Here is a 14,879-nt window from a genome sequence, read left to right as displayed (position 1 = left end):
CTACACGTGATTCAATAACATCCAATATCAACATAGCGAGACTGGAGCAGCATTGCTACAGTGTGCTGCACTATTCTTAGAGCAGGCCAGGATCTGCATCAACTCTTAATGGACCATTGGTAACTTCCCATTTACTGTTGTTACGGGAGTTTTATGGTATTTCTTTTATGAGAAAGGAATCTATTCTCAAAAACAAGAAAGTAATGGTATTATATAATCAGAAGCCTTTTTTTACCAACTATGAAAATTATTTATAGAAAAATGACAACAGATACAAAAAGGTTAGGCCAATGCAAGGAACGATCTCCAGCTTCAGACCTGCTCACTTCAAAATCATGTGGGAGCCTAAAAAAATAACCCTTCCTACTTGTCCCCCTCTGACTGGAAGAACTGAGTTTTGGGTCTATGCCTGTTTCTGGTTGCTCCCCATAGTTATATAGTGACTTAGTACTGGTTTTGTGAAGTCTTTATTTTTCTGGACTCAGGATATACTGGCTCACTTAAGAATCTCTTGCCTACTTTTGCTCTGACTGCCTCCCTCTGTGTGATTCTCTGTGGGCCATACTGGGTGTCAGTCACAGGGCATTGTATGTTCTACACAAATGTTCTAAAACTGAACTATATTTCCAACCTCCCTGTGTAACTTAAACACGAGAGAGAACAGAATTCCCCCTCACGGTCACCGACATACTTTATGTCTCTTGTAAGTACTATATCTATGTCTCATTTTATACATAAAAAGGCAATGCTCATTCCCTCGGGTGTGAAACGTTTCCTCATTGAGAATGTATGTGTTTTACACAGCACTTTATCGGTGTATAAACTTGTATGCAAGCACTTTATGTGACCTAACACTAGGTGCTATAGTCGGTAACTTAAAATCTATACTTCATCGAATAAGTAAAGATATTAATACAACTATTCCTATCAACACAAATATTTTATGTAATATTTTGATATCCAGGCTTGCTTAAAATTTAACTCAGATTTATAGTACATTTGAGGAGTACCTGTGTTTTATGTTCCGTGTAATATAAAACTCAAAATTTGGGGGAAAAAAAGCAATCTTAAGCTCTTCAAAACATGGCAGACCCACAATGAATTGTCAGTAGCATGTCAAATTAATAATAATGAGTGACTGCAGGGTATGTCCGGTCTGGCATAGGTTGGGAAGTTGGCGTTGAGAGGTTGGGTAGAATGAGGCTGGGGCTGTGGTCGTGAATGGCTCCCTCCAGTGGACTTCGGTTACTGACATGTCTGAGACTCAGTCTCTGGGGCTCCCTGACAAGGGAAGGTGAAGTTCTAGGTCAGTCTGGTCCACAGAGGGAGTTCCAGGATGGCCCGTGCTTCCCAAAACAAAGACAAGCAAGGAAAAAGATGACACAATTTTAAAAACTCCTTATGAATGTTTTATAAAGTTTTAATGACGTCAGCTTTTAACAGTTTGTTTTTCCATTGTCTCAGGTTAAATAAAATCCAAACTCCCTGTTTTTCACCTAAGATTCAAGCTGGGAGACTGGCACCTACTGACTTTGCTATTCTTCTGATTTCCCCAGTTACATTTGACACATTTTAAACCATATCATTAGTGCTTTTCACATACATTTACTTGAGGTCATCTCAACTTTCCTGCATTCATGAATAATACCTACTCATATTAATAATACTCGTTTATTAATGTTATTGCCTGGTGATGAAGCTCAGTGTTAACACACTCGCCTTGCCAGGCATTTAGGAAGTCACATGCCATTCCATAGCAACAGGAACCCAGGCAAAGAGTGAATTACAAAAGTGACCCTTACTGAACACACCCGACTGAAACAAGAGTTAAGGAAAATACCAGGAATAATAAGAGATTGTAACACACTGCTTTGGATGCAAAATAATCCTGGAAAATTAAATCATAGTATTATGTGAAAATGTCTTTGAAACTTAGAGTCTAGGGTAGATCTTATTATATAAAGCTTTACGGATTTACTAAACCTGATACAAGACAACCTCCCTACTTTCCAGATGAATTTGGAACATTCACACACGCTAACTCCATACTAGGCTGTAAAAATGCAAGCATTAAATCTCAAAATTATGATATTTGATAAAGATGATGAAAACAAACACTTTAGACTCTAAAGCTGGAGTAGTTAGAGTGTTTACTTTAGAAATACTGTGATGGTTGCTCTCCATTGTTAACTTGAATAGAACTGCAATCATGAAATATGGGGAACATCAATGACCCAGATCCTGATGCTGGAAGACACAAGGTTTGATCCAGATCTTGAGGAGAGAGGACACACGCACTCATTCCAGATCCAAACCTGCCTTTAACCCCGATCCCGTTGCACACCTCTAGTCTTGGCCATACCTTCTGCTGGAATCCTATACAAGGACAGTGCAAGAAAGAAAGGTTCGACCCTGTGAGAGAGAGACCCAACCGCCTGGTCAGGTGGGCACTCCTGAGGCTGCAGCGCGGAAGAGACCACCAACACTGCTCACCCCTGCCCACATCCCTGGCCCAAGAGGAAACTGTATAAGGCCTCTGGGCTCCCGTGGGGGAGGGCCCAGGAGCAGCAGGACCCCTGCCTGAGACACCACCAGAACCTGAAGGAAACAGACCGGACAAACAGTTCTCTGCACCCAAATCCCGTGGGAGGGAGAGCTGAACATTCAGAGAGGTAGACAAGCCTGGGAAACCAGAAGAGACTGCTCTCTGCACACACATCTCGGACGCCAGAGGAAAAAGCCAAAGACCATCTGGAACCCTGGTGCACTGAAGCTCCCGGAAACGGCAGCACAAGCCTTCCTGGTTGCTGCCGCTGCAGAGAGCCCGTGAGCAGCACCCCACGAGCGAACTTGAGCCTCGGGACCACAGGTAAGACCAACTTATCTGCTGCAAGAAAGCTGCCTGGTGAACTCAAGACACAGGCCCACAGGAACAGCTGAAGACCTGTAGAGAGGAAAAACTACACGCCGGAAAGCAGAACACTATGTCCCCATAACTGACTGAAAGAGAGGAAAACAGGTCTACAGCACTCCTGACACACAGGCTTATAGGACTGTCTAGCCACTGTCAGAAATAGCAGAACAAAGTAACACTAGAGATAATCTGATGGCGAGAGGCAAGCGCAGGAACCCAAGCAACAGAAACCAAGACTACATGGCACCATCGGAGCCCAATTCTCCCATCAAAACAAACATGGAATATCCAAACACACCAGAAAAGCAAGATCTAGTTTCAAAATCATTTTTGATCATGATGCTGGAGGACTTCAAGAAAGACGTGAAGAACTCCCTTAGAGAACAAGTAGAAGCCTACAGAGAGAAATCGCAAAAATGCCTGAAAGAATCGCAAAAATACCTGAAAGAATTCCAGGAAAACATAAATAAACAAGTAGAAGCCCGTAGAGAGGAGACACAAAAATCCCTGAAAGAATTCCAGGAAAACACAATCAAACAGTTGAAGGAATTAAAAATGGAAATAGAAGCAATCAAGAAAGAACACATGGAAACAACCCTGGACATAGAAAATCAAAAGAAAAGACAAGGAGCTGTAGATACAAGCTTCACCAACAGAATACAAGAGATAGAAGAGAGAATCTCAGGAGCAGAAGATTCCATAGAAATCATTGACTCAACTGTCAAAGATAATGTAAAGTGGAAAAAGCTACTGGTCCAAAACATACAGGAAATCCAGGACTCAATGAGAAGATCAAACCTAAGGATAATAGGTATAGAAGAGAGTGAAGACTCCCAGCTCAAAGGACCAGTAAATATCTTCAACAAAATCATAGAAGAAAACTTCCCTAACCTAAAAAAAGAGATACCCATAGACATACAAGAAGCCTACAGAACTCCAAATAGATTGGACCAGAAAAGAAACACCTCCCGTCACATAATTGTCAAAACACCAAACGCACAAAATAAAGAAAGAATATTAAAAGCAGTAAGGGAAAAAGGTCAAGTAACATATAAAGGGAGACCTATCAGAATCACACCAGACTTCTCGCCAGAAACTATGAAGGCCAGAAGATCCTGGACTGATGTCATACAGACCTTAAGAGAACACAAATGACAGCCCAGGTAACTGTATCCAGCAAAACTCTCAATTAACATTGATGGAGAAACCAAGATATTCCATGACAAAACCAAATTTACACAATATCTTTCCACAAATCCAGCACTACAAAGGATAATAAATGGTAAAGCCCAACATAAGGAGGCAAGCTATACCCTAGAAGAAGCAAGAAACTAATCATCTTGGCAACAAAACAAAGAGAATGAAAGCACACAAACGTAACCTCACATGCAAATATGAATATAAAGGGAAACAATAATCACTATTCCTTAATATCTCTCAATATCAATGGCCTCAACTCCCCAATAAAAAGACATAGATTAACAAACTGGATACACAACGAGGACCCTGCATTCTGCTGCCTACAGGAAACACACCTCAGACACAAAGACAGACACTACCTCAGAGTGAAAGGCTGGAAAACAACTTTCCAAGCAAATGGTCAGAAGAAGCAAGCTGGAGTAGCCATTCTAATATCAAATAAAATCAATTTCCAACTAAAAGTCATCAAAAAAGATAAGGAAGGACACTTCATATTCATCAAAGGAAAAATCCACCAAGATGAACTCTCAATCCTAAATATCTATGCCCCAAATACAAGGGCACCTACATACGTAAAAGAAACCTTACTAAAGCTCAAAACACACATTGCACCTCACACAATAATAGTGGGAGATTTCAACACCCCACTCTCATCAATGGACAGATCATGGAAACAGAAATTAAACAGAGATGTCGACAGACTAAGAGAAGTCATGAGCCAAATGGACTTAACGGATATTTCTAGAACATTCTATCCTAAAGCAAACCTTCTTCTCAGCTCCTCATGGTACTTTCTCCAAAATTGACCATATAATTGGTCAAAAAACGGGCCCAACAGGTACAGAAAGATAGAAATAATCCCATGCGTGCTATCGGACCACCACGGCCTAAAACTGGTCTTCAATGACAATAAGGGAAGAATGCCCACATATACGTGGAAATTGAACAATGCTCTACTCAATGATAACCTGGTCAAGGAAGAAACAAAGAAAGAAATTAAAAACTTTTTAGAATTTAATGAAAATGAAGATACAACATACCAAAACTTATGGGACACAATGAAAGCTGTGCTAAGAGGAAAACTCATAGCGCTAAGTGCCTGCAGAAAGAAACAGGAAAGAGCATATGTCAGCAGCTTGACAGCACACCTAAAAGCTCTAGAATAAAAAGAAGCAAATACACCCAGGAGGAGTAGAAGGCAGGAAATAATCAAACTCAGAGCTGAAATCAACCAAGTAGAAACTTAACTTTTTAAGGAAATAATCAAACTCAGAGCTGAAATCAACCAAGTAGAAAGAGAACTTCAGACCAATTTCCCTTATGAATACCGATGCAAAAATACTCGATACAATTCTGGCAAACCGAATCCAAGAGCACATCAAAACAATCATCCACCATGATCAAGTAGGCTTCATCCCAGGCATGCAGGGATGGTTTAATATAAGGAAAACCAACAACGTGATCCATTATATAAACAAACTGAAAGAAAAGAACCACATGATCATTTCATTAGATGCTGAGAAAGGATTTGACAAAATTCAACACCCCTTCATGATAAAAGTCCTGGAAAGAATAGGAATTCAAGGCCCATACCTGAACATGGTAAAAGCCATATACAGCAAACCAGTTGCTAACATTAAACTAAATGGAGAGAAACTTGAAGCAATCCCACTAAAATCAGGGACTAGACAAGGCTGCCCACTCTCTCCCTACTTATTCAATATAGTTCTTGAAGTTCTAGCCAGAGCAATCAGACAACAAAAGGAGAACAAGGGGATACAGATCGGAAAGGAAAAGTCAAAATATCACTATTTGCAGATGACATGATAGTATATTTAAGTGATCCCAAAAGTTCCACCAGAGAACTACTAAAGCTGATAAACAACTTCAGCAAAGTGGCTGGGTATAAAATTAACTCAAATAAATCCGTTGCCTTCCTCTATACAAAAGAGAAACAAGCCGAGAAAGAAATTAGGGAAACGACACCCTTCATAATAGACCCAAATAATATAAAGTACCTCGGTGTGATTTTAACCAAGCAAGTAAAAGATCTGTACAATAAGAACTTCAAGACACTGAGGAAAGAAATTGAAGAAGACCTCAGAAGATGGAAAGATCTCCCATGCTCATGGATTGGCAGGATTAATATAGTAAAAATGGCCATTTTACCAAAAGCAATCAACAGATTCAATGCAATCCCCATCAAAATACCAATCCAATTCTTCAAAGAGTTAGACAGAACAATTTGCAAATTCATCTGGAATAACAAAAAACCCAGGATAGCTAAAGCTATCCTCAACAATAAAAGGACTTCAGGGGGAATCACTATCCCTGAACTCAAGCAGTATTACAGAGCAATAGTGATAAAAACTGCATGGTATTGGTACAGAGACAGACAGATAGACCAATGGAATAGAATTGAAGACCCAGAAATGAACCCACACACCTATGGTCACTTGATTTTTGACAAAGGAGCCAAAACCATCCAATGGAAAAAAGATAGCATTTTCAGCAAATGGTGCTGGTTCAACTGGAGGGCAACATGTAGAAGAATGCAGATCGATCCATGCTTATCACCCTGTACAAAGCTTAAGTCCAAGTGGATCAAGGACCTCCACATCAAACCAGACACACTCAAACTAATAGAAGAAAAACTAGGGAAGCATCTGGAACACATGGGCACTGGAAAAAATTTCTTGAACAAAACACCAATGGCTTATGCTCTAAGATCAAGAATCGACAAATGGGATCTCATAAAACTGCAAAGCTTCTGTAAGGCAAAGGACACTGTGGTTAGGACAAAACGGCAACCAACAGATTGGGAAAAGATCTTTACCAATCCTACAACAGATAGAGGCCTTATATCCAAAATGTACAAAGAACTCAAGAAGTTAGACCGCAGGGAAACAAATAACCCTAGTAAAAAATGGGGTTCAGAGCTAAACAAAGAATTCACAGCTGAGGAATGCCAAATGGCTGAGAAACACCTAAAGAAATGTTCAACATCTTTAGTCATAAGGGAAATGCAAATCAAAACAACCCTGAGATTTCACCTCACACCAGTGCGATTGGCTAAGATCAAAAACTCAGGTGACAGCAGATGCTGGCGAGGATGTGGAGAAAGAGGAACACTCCTCCATTGTTGGTGGGATTGCAGACTGGTAAAACCATTCTGGAAATCAGTCTGGAGGTTCCTCAGAAAATTGGACATTGAACTGCCTGAGGATCCAGCTATACCTCTCTTGGGCATATACCCAAAAGATGCCTCAACATATAAAAGAGACACGTGCTCCACTATGTTCATCGCAGCCTTATTTATAATAGCCAGAAAATGGAAAGAACCCAGATGCCCTTCAACAGAGGAATGGATACAGAAAATGTGGTACATCTACACAATGGAATATTACTCAGCTATCAAAAACAACGAGTTTATGAAATTCGTAGGCAAATGGTTGGAACTGGAAAATATCATCCTGAGTGAGCTAACCCAATCACAGAAAGACATACATGGTATGCACTCATTGATAAGTGGCTATTAGCCCAAATGCTTGAATTACCCTAGATCCCTAGAACAAACGAAACTCAAGACGGATGATCAAAATGTGAATGCTTCACTCCTTCTTTAAATGAGGAAAAAGAATACCCTTGGCAGGGAAGGGAGAGGCAAAGATTAAAACAGAGACTGAAGGAACACCCATTCAGAGCCTGCCCCACATGTGGCCCATACATATACAGCCACCCAATTAGACAAGATGGATGAAGCAAAGAAGTGCAGACCGACAGGAGCCGGATGTAGATCGCTCCTGAGAGACACAGCCAGAATACAGCAAACACAGAGGCGAATGCCAGCAGCAAACCACTGAACTGAGAATAGGTCCCCTATTGAAGGAATCAGAGAAAGAACTGAAAGAGCTTGAAGGGGCTCGAGACCCCAAAAGTACAACAATGCCAAGCAACCAGAGCTTCCAGGGACTAAGCCACTACCTAAAGACTATACATTGACTGACCCTGGACTCTGACCCCATAGGTAGCAATGAATATCCTAGTGAGAGCACCAGTGGAAGGGGAAGCCCTTGGTCCTGCTAAGACTGAACCCCCAGTGAACTAGTCTATGGGGGGAGGGCGGCAATGGGGGGAGGGTTGGGAGGGGAACACCCATAAGGAAGGGGAGTGGGGAGGGGGATGTTTGCCCGGAAACCGGGAAAGGGAATAACACTCGAAATGTATATAAGAAATACTCAAGTTAATTAAAAAAAAAAAAAACAAGTTCAGCAAAGTGGCTGGGTATAAAATTAACTCAAATAAATCAGTAGCCTTCTCTACACAAAAGAGAAACAAGCCGAGAAAGAAATTAGGGAAACAACACCCTTCAAAATAGACCCAAATAATATAAAGTACCTCGGTGTGACTTTAACCAAGTAAGTAAAAGATCTGTACAATAAGAACTTCAAGCCTCTGAAGAAAGAAATTGAAGAAGACCTCAGAAGATGGAAAGAACTCCCATGCTCATGGATTGGCAGGATTAATATAGTAAAAATGGCCATTTTACCAAAAGCGATCTACAGATTCAATGCAATCCCCATCAAAATACCAATCCAATTCTTCACAGAGTTAGACAGAACAATTTGCAAATTCATCTGGAATAACAAAAAACCCAGGATAGCTAAAACTATCCTCAACAATAAAAGGAATTCAGCAGAATCATTATCCCTGTACTCAAGCAGTGTTACAGAGCAATAGTGATAAAAACTGCATGGTATTGGTACAGAGAAAGACGGATAGACCAATGGAATAGAATTGAAGACCCAGAAATGAACCCACACACCTATGGTCACTTGATTTTTCACAAAGGAGCCAAAAGCATTCAATGGAAAAAAGAAAGCATTTTCAGCAAATGGTGCTGGTTCAACTGGAGGTCAACATGTAGAAGAATGCAGATCGATCCATGCTTATCACCCTGTAAAAAGATTAAGTCCAGGTAGATATAATATCTATAACATGTGATATAAATATCCTCAGGCAGTAGAAAAAGTAGCTTCAGTCTCTGTAAGTTCATATAGGCTGGAAGAGGTCGGGAGTGAGGCTTTCAGTTGTAGCTCAGTGGTAGAGCGCATACCTTGCAAGTATGTTGTCCCGGATTCGATTCCTGGCCTCGCCAAGCTATTTGTTTTTTTCTCTTCAGGATCAGTTTCTAGACAGGATCTAGAAGACGTGTCGGTAAAGACCTCCGTAGTCTGGGGTGTATGGTCAAAGTGCTCATCTATAACCGTGACAACAATATTCCACTCTAACCTTGAAGACGTTCCCATGGAGACCTCTTAGTCTGGGGAGTACAGCGTGGTCATCACTCTGGGATTATGTTTCCTCACAGCTTCTGCCTTCATGCTGCTGGCAGTTTCCTAGTGGGTATTCTTTCTTGGGTGAACGATGTCAAGGAAGAATGACTTCTGCTTTGAGAGAAATAAGGGAGGATACTGTGTAGGAGAAAAGTCTGTTTCAGGGACAGGATCAAGACACTTTCTTCTATGTTTCCCCCCTTGACCCTGTGTTTGATCTTCAAGGTTCATCCTTCCTCGGTGCTTTTCCAAACTCACATTTGCTTGCTGAAGAAATAACTTCAACCTTTGTCAGGGAGCCCCAGAGACTGAGACTCAGACATGTCAGTAATCGAAGCCCACTGGAGGCACCCATTCATGACCACAGCCGCAGCCTCACTCTACGCAAACTCTCAATGCCATCTTCCCAACCTATGCCAGACCAGACATACCCTGCAGTCACTCATTATTATTAATTTGACATGATACTGACAATTCATTGTGGGTCTGCCATGTTTTGAAGAACTTATGATTTCTTTTATTTTTAAAAGTTTGAGTTTTATTTTATACAGAAAATAAAACACAGGTACTGTTCAGCTGTACTGTAAATCTGAGTTAAATTTGAAGCAAGCCTAGATATCAAAACATTACATAAATATTTGTGTTGCTAGGAATACTCATATTAATATCTCTACTTATCCGATCAGGTGTAGATGTTAAAATTTACGAACTCTAACACTTAGTGTTAGGTCAAATAAATGCTTGCATACAAGTTTATACACCGATAAGGGCTGTGTGTACAACACATACATTCTCACTGAGGAACCATTTCACACTCAAGGGAATGAACATTACCTTTTTATGTATAAAATGAGACATAGATAAGGTACATAAAAGAGTCATAAAGTATGTCGGTGACCGGGAGGGGGAATCCTGTTCTCTCTGGTGTTAAAGTTACACAGGGAGGCTGGAAATGTAGCTCAGTTTTAGAACATTTCTGTAGAACATACAAGGTCCTGTGACTTACACCCAGTATGGACCACAAAGGATCACACAGAGGGAGGCAGTCAGAGGAAAGAAGGCAAGAGACCCTTAGGCAAGCCAGTATACCCTGAGTCCAGAAAAATAAAGACTTCACAAAACCATGACTAAGCCATTATATAACTATGGGGAGTAACCAGAAACAGGGAAAGGCCCAAACTCATTTCTTCGTGTCAGTGGGGGACAGAGTGAGGGGGTGGATTTTTAAGGTAATTGGTAAGTTTGAAGTGAGCAGGTCTGAAGCCGGAGAGCGTTCCTTGCATTGGCCTAACCTTTTTGTACCTGTTGTCATTTTTCTATAAACATTTTTCTAATTTGTTTTAAAAAAAGATTCTTGTTCTTAGTACTATTACTTTGTTTTTGTTGAGTATATTTTCTTTTTTCATAAAAGATATCCCATAGCAGCACTTGATTTGAAATTATTAATTGCAGGCAGTGAAGAGATGCAGATCCCGGCATGTTGTGAAAGTGTTGCAGCTCCCTGTAGCTGTAGCCATGTTGCTTCAGTCTGCCTAGGGTTATATGGATTGTGATGGAAGGACTGTTACCCTTGATGATGTAGCTCAGCGGTAGAGCGACTGCCTTGCGTTCTAGTGGACCTGGGTTCGACTCCCAGCATCTCGGGGGTCCTTTTTGTGTTCTGGTTTTGTTTCTTCACAAGATATCCAGGTTTTAATTTTTTGCTGGGAGAGCATATATGCATAGGTAATTATTGGTTAAAGCGTTCATCTAGGACCATAAGGACAATGGTCATCAATAATCCAGTTATTTCCCTGAGGTTTTAATAGTCTGGTGAGTACAGCGTGGATGTGCCTCCAGGATTGTTTTGTTCTGAGCTTGAGTGAAGCTCTGCTTTCAAGCTGGTGGCAGTTTCCCTAGTGGGTGGCTTTCTCAGGTGACAGATAGCAAGGGTCAATGAGTTCTGCCTGGAGAGAAAAGAAGGGAGGATTGGGCGGAACGTTCCTAGTTACTGAACAGAGAACTGGAGCGTTGTGGTTGCCATTGAAACCAACGTCCCTGTGGACTCCGTTAAAATGTCTACTTAGGTGATGTAGTGATAGGAGCATTCTCTGTAGCCAAGCTTATGTGTTCCCAGAGGTGAGCACTTGAATTTCTCTGAGGGAGGGAAGACAGATGCAACTATCCTTGACCCGAGTATCTATGTATGTATATATGTATGTACACACACACACACACACACAACTACAGTACAACATATGAGCGGGAACGTCTGTCAGAGGAGAGGCGTTCTCACATGCCTACAGGAATCTCAGAGCCCTGTAGGATAATATAGTCCCTCAGAAGAATCTGAAGGGAAATACTTTCTCCTACAGTTCTGTTTACGTTTCCACAACTTTCCTAATGGAGCCATTAGGCAGGAAACAAACATTTAAAACTAGAGCACGTCAGGAACACTTCATTTTCAAAACCAATTCTCAGAAGGTGAGCAGCGATTCCTTCTACCATTTCAAGGGGCTTTGTTTGAGAAAGTTCCGGGGAAACATAATGGGAAACTTTGTTCTTTACTGGCCACATACATTCATCAATAAGTGTAATTTAAGTCTTACAAAAAGAGCTAGAGTTATCAGTTACAGTAACATAGGACACTAAGGACATTAGCAAACCAGCCATGTGTCGATATCAGAGAACAATCCTTGGGAGATGATTCTCTCCTTTCTCCAGAGCAACAAATCCTTTACCAGCCAAACCACGATGACACTCCAGTAAGTCCTACTCTCAGATGTGCTGATTGTACTTTCCATTATGTTTCCTGACCATCCGCTGTCCGAGGAACCAGGCACCATGGCAGAGGTCTTAACCCCCAAACCTAGGACACTGCGACGAGACGAGCGTACATGTATAGCAGTCTGGTCTATACAGTGTCTGGAGCCATTTGCCACATCTCTGAAGCAGAGGGAACAAAAGAGGGATAAAGTCTGCCTGGCAGGCAGAGACAAGGCACGTCAGGGTCTCCTGGACTGCTGAGACATGGAAAGATAAGGGGAGGTGCACTTGAGGCTCAAGGCTAGGGGCTACCATTAAAGAAATCAGCCGCCCATGTATTTGTGAGAATGTGTCTGGACTCTGTGTGTTCCTTTGATATTTGTGTCTTTTGCTTCTTTGAGATGGTGGGTGTGGTGTACTCCACACTTGCAGGACCTCACTATATAACCAACGAAGACATTGAAGTCCTGACTCTCCTCCATCTGATTCCCAATGCTGGGATTTGGGGCTTATCCCAGCATGCCTAGGTCCTTGTTTATCTTGACAATGTAGCACACTCTCTCACTACTGTAGGTTCATAATCTGTTTTCACATCAAGTAGCATTGTTTCTACATTTCCTTCATGATATAATTTGGGCCCTTTTTATTTCTATAAAAATGGTTAATCAGCGTGCTAATTTGCTTTCCAATTTCTTCTAAGAAGTTGTAGGATTTGCATGGGAAAACAGAGTGCATCTATATCTTAATGCTGAAGTCATGGAAATCATAACCATAGTGGCTTGGTGGTGCTCTGTTGGAGGGGAGGAACTTTTAGCAGGGAGTACCTAGCTGGAGCAAGTACATCACTTGGGTGAGCGTTGGCATTTATAGCCTCAATGCACTGGTGTTCTCTGTGCTTCTTGAGTGTGGATGCAAATGTGCTCAGTCGTGTTCCTGCTCTTGCTCACACACCGGCCTCCTTCCTTGTCCTCCCTACTTCAAAATGTCTATTTCCTCCCAAACAGAGTGTAAGACAATTGCTTCCCTGTTAGTTTGTGTCCACTGCACCATTTTATCACTGCAAAAGAAGAAGTATTAATACAGTGCATGTGAGCACAAATAGCTCAATTATGCCAGGCATGGCGGCACAGGCCATTAAGACCTCAGCGGATGGGAGGCAGAAACACTTGCATCTCTAGGACTTCAACCAGGCCTGTCAGGACCGCACAGGAGACTTTGTCTCAAAACAATAGTAGGAATACTCTAGCCTCAGACTATAAACTGCCTGTTTTCGTCAATGTTCACATTCTCCACAATCTTAATTTGTATTCTCATTGGTGTCCAAGATCTACTAGCCTCACATGGAGTCAGTCATCACACAAGTTCCATGTCCATATTGAAATTGTTACCTTGTATCACAATGGAGTTCTCTATGTCTTCCTATGGGATTGCCCTTGAGGTTACATTATGCAGGTCTTTTCATTGTTGAATTAATTATTTCCCCACACTTGGTTTTGCATTCAGAGAAGCATGTTAATTGCATCCACCATCTTTAATCACTTCTCATATCTTTTTCTTATCTTTCTTGTATTTGATGCTCTGTTGCATGACTCGAACGTAGGCATGAATGGCTAACATTTTCCTAGTGAATTTGGACCTGCATTACTGTTTGCTCAAACACTTTTATTGCACTTTGATTTTAGTTTTCCCTATAACATTAACATAACTCCCCCCTGATTTCTACTTATACTTAGGTACACGTGCTTGTATTTAAGTGTTCAAGATATTATTTGTATGTCTTTAAATAAGGTATATGTCTTCTAAAGGGTTAGTTTTATATTCTATTTCAATAGGTAATAAGATTGTCTTGTTTCTAATAAGTTATATCTATTTATATTCTTTACATATATGTATACGTTTGCTTAACATGTCAATGCCAGAGGGGAACTTTCAGGAGTGTTCCTCTGCTTAGGTCATGTGGGTCCTGGGGATACATTGTAGGCCATCAGATGCAGTGCCAGGCACCATCGTACCAGGTACCCCACATACATTATAATATGATCCATATATATTGGCATTTGGGTTCAGTTCTGTCCCTGTGTTTGTAAGTTCGTATTTCATGCCCATAGTTGCAGAAAATCTTCTACTGGGCTGTGAATATCACTGTACTAATTTTTGGGTCTTGTAAATGAACTAGGGTCTTACCCATGCAAAACCTACGCTCTGACACTGAGAAATTTCCCCCAGACACAGGAAATCTACTTTGTTGGCCATTTGTTTTGAAGTAGTATATAGTGCAACACTCATCATTTGCAGTTGCTTTTTAATTGACTTCTTTTTGTGTGGGAGATATCAGACCCCAGACCTTCCAAATGTCTGCCAAGTGGTGTCTCTACCGCCAACTTTCATTCCCATCCAAATATTAACTCTTAGAGTAGTTACTGCATTTACTGATTGATTGATTGATCCATCTATTCATTTATTTATTCATTTTGTTATCTATCTATATATTTATCTATCTATCTATTTATTTTAGTGTGGACAGTGTGTACATATGCCAGAGCACATGGCTAGAGGTCAGAGAAAAGGCGACAACTTGAGGGAGTCAGAGCTCTACTTCCCTCTTGTGGTTTTAGTTATTACACCCAGGCCTTTGACATAAGTTTGACTGCTGCCTGGGCCGTGTTGCTGTCTCCAGTATTACC

The sequence above is a fragment of the Rattus norvegicus genome, chromosome X, assembly GCF_021556685.1.
Source record: "Rattus norvegicus strain SHRSP/BbbUtx chromosome X, alternate assembly SHRSP_T2T, whole genome shotgun sequence".
Lineage (NCBI taxonomy): Eukaryota > Metazoa > Chordata > Mammalia > Rodentia > Muridae > Rattus > Rattus norvegicus.
This window is presented reverse-complemented; position numbering follows the sequence as displayed.